Below are 6000 nucleotides of genomic sequence, written 5' to 3'. Positions count from 1 at the left end.
ACGCAGTTACGCGTAAGGATACCGTAATGTAGGCGCTTACACTACCATGTTACGCGTAGTACCGTAATACCCATTAATGCATATTTTTTGACGCATACGGACGATGTGTACGCAATAGCCGTCAATGTGACAGCTATTGCGTACACATCATTCGTATGCGTCAAAACGTACGCTTATATACTGAAGGACGGGAGAAGATACTATTGGTTGCTTAGGATGTTGACTGATTGGCTACTCTTAGAAAAGGGGAGTTTTTACGTTAGTAATTACGCGTAAGTTTTCATAAAATTTCGCATACCTAGCAATTACGGTAGACAGTGTAATTACGATACCACTTAACTCCTTACGCGTAAATAATTACGCGTAAGACCGTAAGTTACGCGTATCACTCACGCGTAATTTTACATTGGAATTACGATGTGTAATTACGCTCATGCGTAATTTCGGCCCAGCACTGATAACAACTAGCTGGAAGCATCTGAGTCATTATCTGATCAAGTATGATACGTGTGAAAGTGGAGATTCCATTCTACAATGGGGGACAGTTTTATTTACATAGTTGTGCCTGTTTTGTTCCATCTTATATCTGCTTATGAATGTTACTTTCTCTTTGTGGTTATGATTGTCTCACAAGGATATATTCTCTACCTCAGGCTTATTAACTCCTTCCATAGAGTCCTCTTATAGCTATGTGATGGTTATATAACTGTCCTTTCTAATATAATGTGGTATATCTGTTTTATATAACTTTCTATTCATTACCATACTTTCTGTGTACATGTCATGTCAGACAAATATAATGATTTTGATGATCTGAAAACTACTAACATCAAGCGGGCCAATCATGGACTGCTAAATCCACTGTTATGGTTACTAATGCACTTATACTCAGAGTATGCTCATACTTAGTGCTTTTTTATTTCCATATACTTATTCTTAATATATGCATCCTCTAACTAGACGCAGCTGAGTATTGTGAGGTCATCGGGTAATCCCAGCATCCTCGTATGTATACCCAGCTGAGTATTGTGAGGTCATCAGGTAATCCCAGCATCCTCTATGTATACCCATCTGAGTATTGTGAGGTCATCAGGTAATCCCAGCATCCTCTATGTATACCCCAGCTGAGTATTGTGAGGTCATCAGGTAAAACCCAGCACCCTCTATTTATACCCAGCTGAGTATTGTGACGTCATCAGGTGGGGGAGAAAAAACAGCTGTACCTGATCAGTCAAGTTTTCATCTGGAAAGACAATTTACAGCATGTTCACTGATAGTCTATTCTGTACTGATTATATTTGTTTACTTCTCTTCATAATCACACTGATGTAACGCTTCCTGAGCGAGGTTCGTTGGCTTTTTTCATATACAAAGACTTTGCTTACCTTTTCAATAAAACGATGACAAAAAATATATACATTATATATATATATAGATATATATATAGATATATATATATATATTATACACACACACACCTCTATGATCTCTTTTTATAGCTATCGGACATTTGATAGTTACATATAACCGTCATTTCTGATATCATTTGGTGTATCTGCTTACATAACTTTCTCTCTGGCTACTATAACTATATATACAAATTTAATGACCATAATTGCTGTATTGAAATCCTTATGACTCTATGATTGTTGTTTACATAATAAAAAAAACAATAATTACTAAACATTCCTTCCTTCGGTTGCGGTATCTGAGCTGCGATCAGCGGCAGAGGCGCCCCGCTCGGCTCCATGGTCTCTAGGCGAGTGTCTCGCTCCTCCAGCAGGGTGCTTCCTTATAAAGCCACAGAGCGGACCATGTTGAGAACAACAGACATAGCCTCCGCGCGCGCCGGCTGTGCAAGATTTGTGCTTCTTTTCCCGTCTCCTCGCCGGTTTTCAGGCGATCAGCGACCCCTCAAACCCGGGACTACCGGCTCCTCTCCATCTCCGGACTCCCCCCGGAACACCCGAACAGGAAACCCGTCGGAATGCCGCCGCTTTCATATTGAAATCTCCCGACTCATGGGCGCCCCCTGGCGGTCACAAGCGCTAGCGGCGGGGAGGCGGCTGTTCGGGGGCAGATTGCGGGGTGAAAGGGAGGCAGAGAGGGGAGATCGGTGCTGGGGGTGGAGGCGGGGTCTCTCTGGCAGACACCAGTAATGCTATTCGGGGGCCTCCAGGGGGCGGTGAGGGGTAAACTGTGAGGAGTGAGATGTTACCGGAGAAGCACAGAGGCTGTCACGTGACCCCGGAGCTGCAGGGAGTTGTCAGCACTGGAGGCTCAGATGCGGCTACGTCCACAGAGAGGGTCGCCTGCAGGCACGTGCAGAGGGGAGTGGCTCTGGCACCCCCCCTCACCCACATACCCTTTTTTAATGTACAACAATGGTGCCCCTTTGGCCGCGAGAAGCTCCGCCACCTGCCGCGAGAAGCTCCGCCCCCGAGAAGCGCCGCCTCCATCCAGGACACTTCGGAGAGCAGCCCTGTCAGAAATGTGGGAGCAGGTGAGATGATGGTCCATCACCCTGATAGCAAAAGCCACACTGATCTCTGCCCCATCACCCACACTGACCTCTCCATCACCCACACCGACCTCTCCCTCCTCCATCACCCACACTGACCTTTCCCTCATCTCCCCCCACTGACCTCTCCCTGCCCAGCACCGACACTGACCTCTCCCACCCCAGCAGTGACATTGACCTCTCCTTTCCCCCAGCACCCACACTGATTTCTTCCACTCCCCACACACTGACCTCTCCCTGCCCCCCCTCCCCACCCCCCTAACCTCTGCCTCCCACAATCACCTACAACTGACCTCTCCCTCCTCCATCACCCACACTGACCTCTCCCTCCTCCATCACCCACACTGACCTCTCCCTGCCCCCACCCCCCACACTGACCTCTCCCTCCTCCATCACCCACACTGACCTCTCCTCCTCCATCACCCACACTGACCTTTCCCTCCTCCATTACCCACACTGACCTTTCCCTTCCCCCACTCCCCACACTGACCTCTTTCTTCCCCCAGCACCCACACTGACTCTCCCACCCCCACACTGACCTCTCCCTCCCCCAGCACCGACACTGACCTCTCCCTTCCCCCCACCCCCACATTAACCTCTGCCTCCTACCATCACCCACACTGACCTCTCCCTCCTCCATCACCCCACACTGACCCTTTCCCTTCCTCCACCTCCCCACACTGACCTCTCCCTCCCCAGCACCGACACTGACCTCTTCCTGCCCCCACCCCCCACACTAACCTCTGCCTCTTACCAGCACCTACACTGACCTCTCCCTCCTCCATCACCCACACTGACCTCTCCCTCCTCTCATTACCCACACTGACCTTTCCCTTCCCCCACTCCCCACACTGACCTCTTTCTTCCCCCAGCAACCCACACTGATCTCTCCCACTCCCCCACACTGACCTCTCCCTCCCCAGCACCAACACTGACCTCTCCCTTCCCCCACCCCCACATTAACCTCTGCCTCCTACCATCACCCATACTGACCTCTCCTTCCTCCATTACCCACACTGACCTTTCCCTTCCTCCACCTCCCCACACTGACCTCTCCCTCCCCAGCACCGACACTGACCTCTCCCTTCCCCCACCCCCACACTAACCTCTGCCTCCTACCATCACCCATACTGACCTCTCCCTCCTCCATTACCCACACTGACCTTTCCCTTCCTCCACCTCCCCACACTGACCTCTCCCTTCCCCCACCCCCACACTAACCTTTGCCTCCTACCAGCACCTACACTGACCTCTCCCTCCTCCATCACCCACACTGACCTTTCCCTTCCCCCACATTGACCTCTCCCTTCCCCCAGCACCCACACTGATCTCTCCCACCCCCCACACTGACCTCTCCCCCCCCCCCCCACTAGCATCCACACTGACCTCTCCCTTCCCGCACCCCCTACACTAACCTCTCCCTCCGGCACCACATTAACCTCTCCCTCCCCCACCCCCACACTAACCTCTGCCTCCCACCAGCACCCACACTGATCTCCCTTCCCCCACCCCCCACACTAACTTCTCCCTCCCTCCAGCACCCACACTGACCTCTCCCTCTCCTAGTACCTACACTGACCTCTCCCTCCCCATCACCCACACTGACCACTCCCTTCCCCCACACTAACCTTCCCCTCCCCTCAGAACCCACACTGACCTCTCCTATCCCAGTACCCACACAGATCTCTACCTCCTCCATCACCCACACTAACCTCTCCCTCCCCTGACACCCACACTTATCCCCCCCCCCCCAGCACCCATCCTGACCTTTCCCTTTTTTAGCACCCACACTGAGTTCTCCCTCCTCCAGCACCAGTAGCATAGGAATCACCATATAAGCCATAGTTGCTGCTATAGGGCCCTTAGCCAAGTGCCCTATGGTCTTTTCCGGTGATGGGGGGGTCTGCTGCGGGCCTAATGGAAACCAGTGGCGGTCCCCCTGAAGTGTGCAGCTGGCAAAGGGGGGACATTTTACCCTGAGCAGGCTGCACCGCTGTAATAGAAAATACAGCTCTAGCACTGCGACCGCTCGATTAGCTCTGCCCCACCTCTTTACCAGCCCACCTGGCTGTCATTCCTCCTTGCGGCTTCCCGTGTTGGGTGCCGCAGACGTGATACACCTGTCATGCTCCTGCTATTCACTGCTGGGATGCTGTGCTCTGCCCCATCGCCCGGGAAACAGTTGTGCAAGAGCCACATGTAACATTGCTGCAGTTTCCATATAGGCTAAAGTGCTACATTTTCCGTATGGGCTAAAGTGCTGCATTTTCTATATGGGCTAAAGTGCTGCATTTTATATATGGTCTAAGATTCTGCATTTTCTATATGGGCTAACGTGCTGCATTTTATATACTGTATGGACCGCATTTTCTATATGGTCTAATGTGCTGCAATCTTAATATGTGCTAATGTGCAGCATTTTATACAGTATATGGACTGCATTTTCTATATGGGCTAATATGCTTGTGATTAGACACAAATGAGGGGGAATTAAACAGGCGAATCTCTCTAAATACATACAGGGTGCTTTTTCTGTTTTCCTTCTTTCCTGTGCTCCACTTTAAGCATAAGCAATGCACCTCAAATGTAAACCAATAGTCTCTATAGTGTAAAGCCCTAAAGGGAGTTTATTAAAATTAAGATTGAACACTCACATGCTGATAACCTTTAAAATATATGCGGAGTTTGAACGGGCTCAACCCCGATGGTGGTCCGTCTGGCTGTCTCTCAGCAGCGCCGTACCGCCAGGCTCAGACACCATGCGCCATGCTGTCTTCCCAAACCCAAATACCTACATTTTTTCCTGTGACCTCCAATTTTTTCCTGCGCGCTGCATTTTTGTAAAAAGCTCTTTTCTATGCGCTTTTTCAGAGCGGTTTTGTAATTTACTCCCTGACGCAAGTCAGGAAGTGAACCCTTTGACCCGGGAAAAAATAAATACAATGTATTTATTCTTAAAAACACGAACACAATCGCTGCACAAAGCGATTTTGTGAGCGTTTTGCATTTTTGCTATACCTTCCATTATAGTGGTACAGGCACCGCTTTGATGAGCGGATCGGAAACAAACCGTTAAGCTGTGAACTCTCTCACAGGGAATCATTGCACGAGCATTCTTAGGGCGATTTTGAAAATCGTCTGCGATTGAAAAAAGGCAAAAACGCCCTTAGTGTGAACGAGCTCTTAAAGTGTCACACTCCCAAAAGCAAGAAAATGCTCCAATACTGAGAGCAGCTTTCACTGATGGTAGCAAAGTGGTTAAAGGTAACCCAAAACCAAGTAAGGAAATGGGTCTTCTATAAGCCCCCTGTAGCCGTCCTGTGCCTTTGCCGGTCCTCAACAATCCTCCGTCCCCCTGCCTTGGCTTAGTTTTGGTCTTAGCTTCAGTTTTGCCGACTAGAAGTTTGCAGGCTGGCCACGCGTATCCTTGCTTGCTTTACTGTCCACAATAGCGTCCAGGATACGTGTGGGGCCAGGTA

The 6000-nt window shown here is 50.0% G+C and overlaps 1 protein-coding gene across 3 annotated transcripts in view; it reads left to right on the top strand.

The window, feature by feature from the left end:
• Positions 1 to 2416: 2416 nt before the first annotated feature.
• GHRL (ghrelin and obestatin prepropeptide) overlaps positions 2417 to 6000 on the top strand; it is a 40091-nt gene continuing 36507 nt past the window's right edge. Inside the window, exon 1 of one of the 3 annotated variants that reach the window (XM_068256042.1) lies at positions 2417 to 2503. The gene's annotated coding sequence lies outside the window, so the exon portion shown is untranslated. The remainder of the gene's footprint in view (positions 2504 to 6000) is intronic. The other 2 variants (XM_068256038.1, XM_068256040.1) reach the window with 2 other exon arrangements.

Source organism: Hyperolius riggenbachi, chromosome 10 (genome assembly GCF_040937935.1).
Source record: "Hyperolius riggenbachi isolate aHypRig1 chromosome 10, aHypRig1.pri, whole genome shotgun sequence".
In the NCBI taxonomy this organism is placed as follows: Eukaryota; Metazoa; Chordata; class Amphibia; order Anura; family Hyperoliidae; genus Hyperolius; species Hyperolius riggenbachi.
The sequence above is the reverse complement of the archived record's forward strand: the minus strand, read 5'-3'. Positions and strand labels throughout refer to the sequence as shown.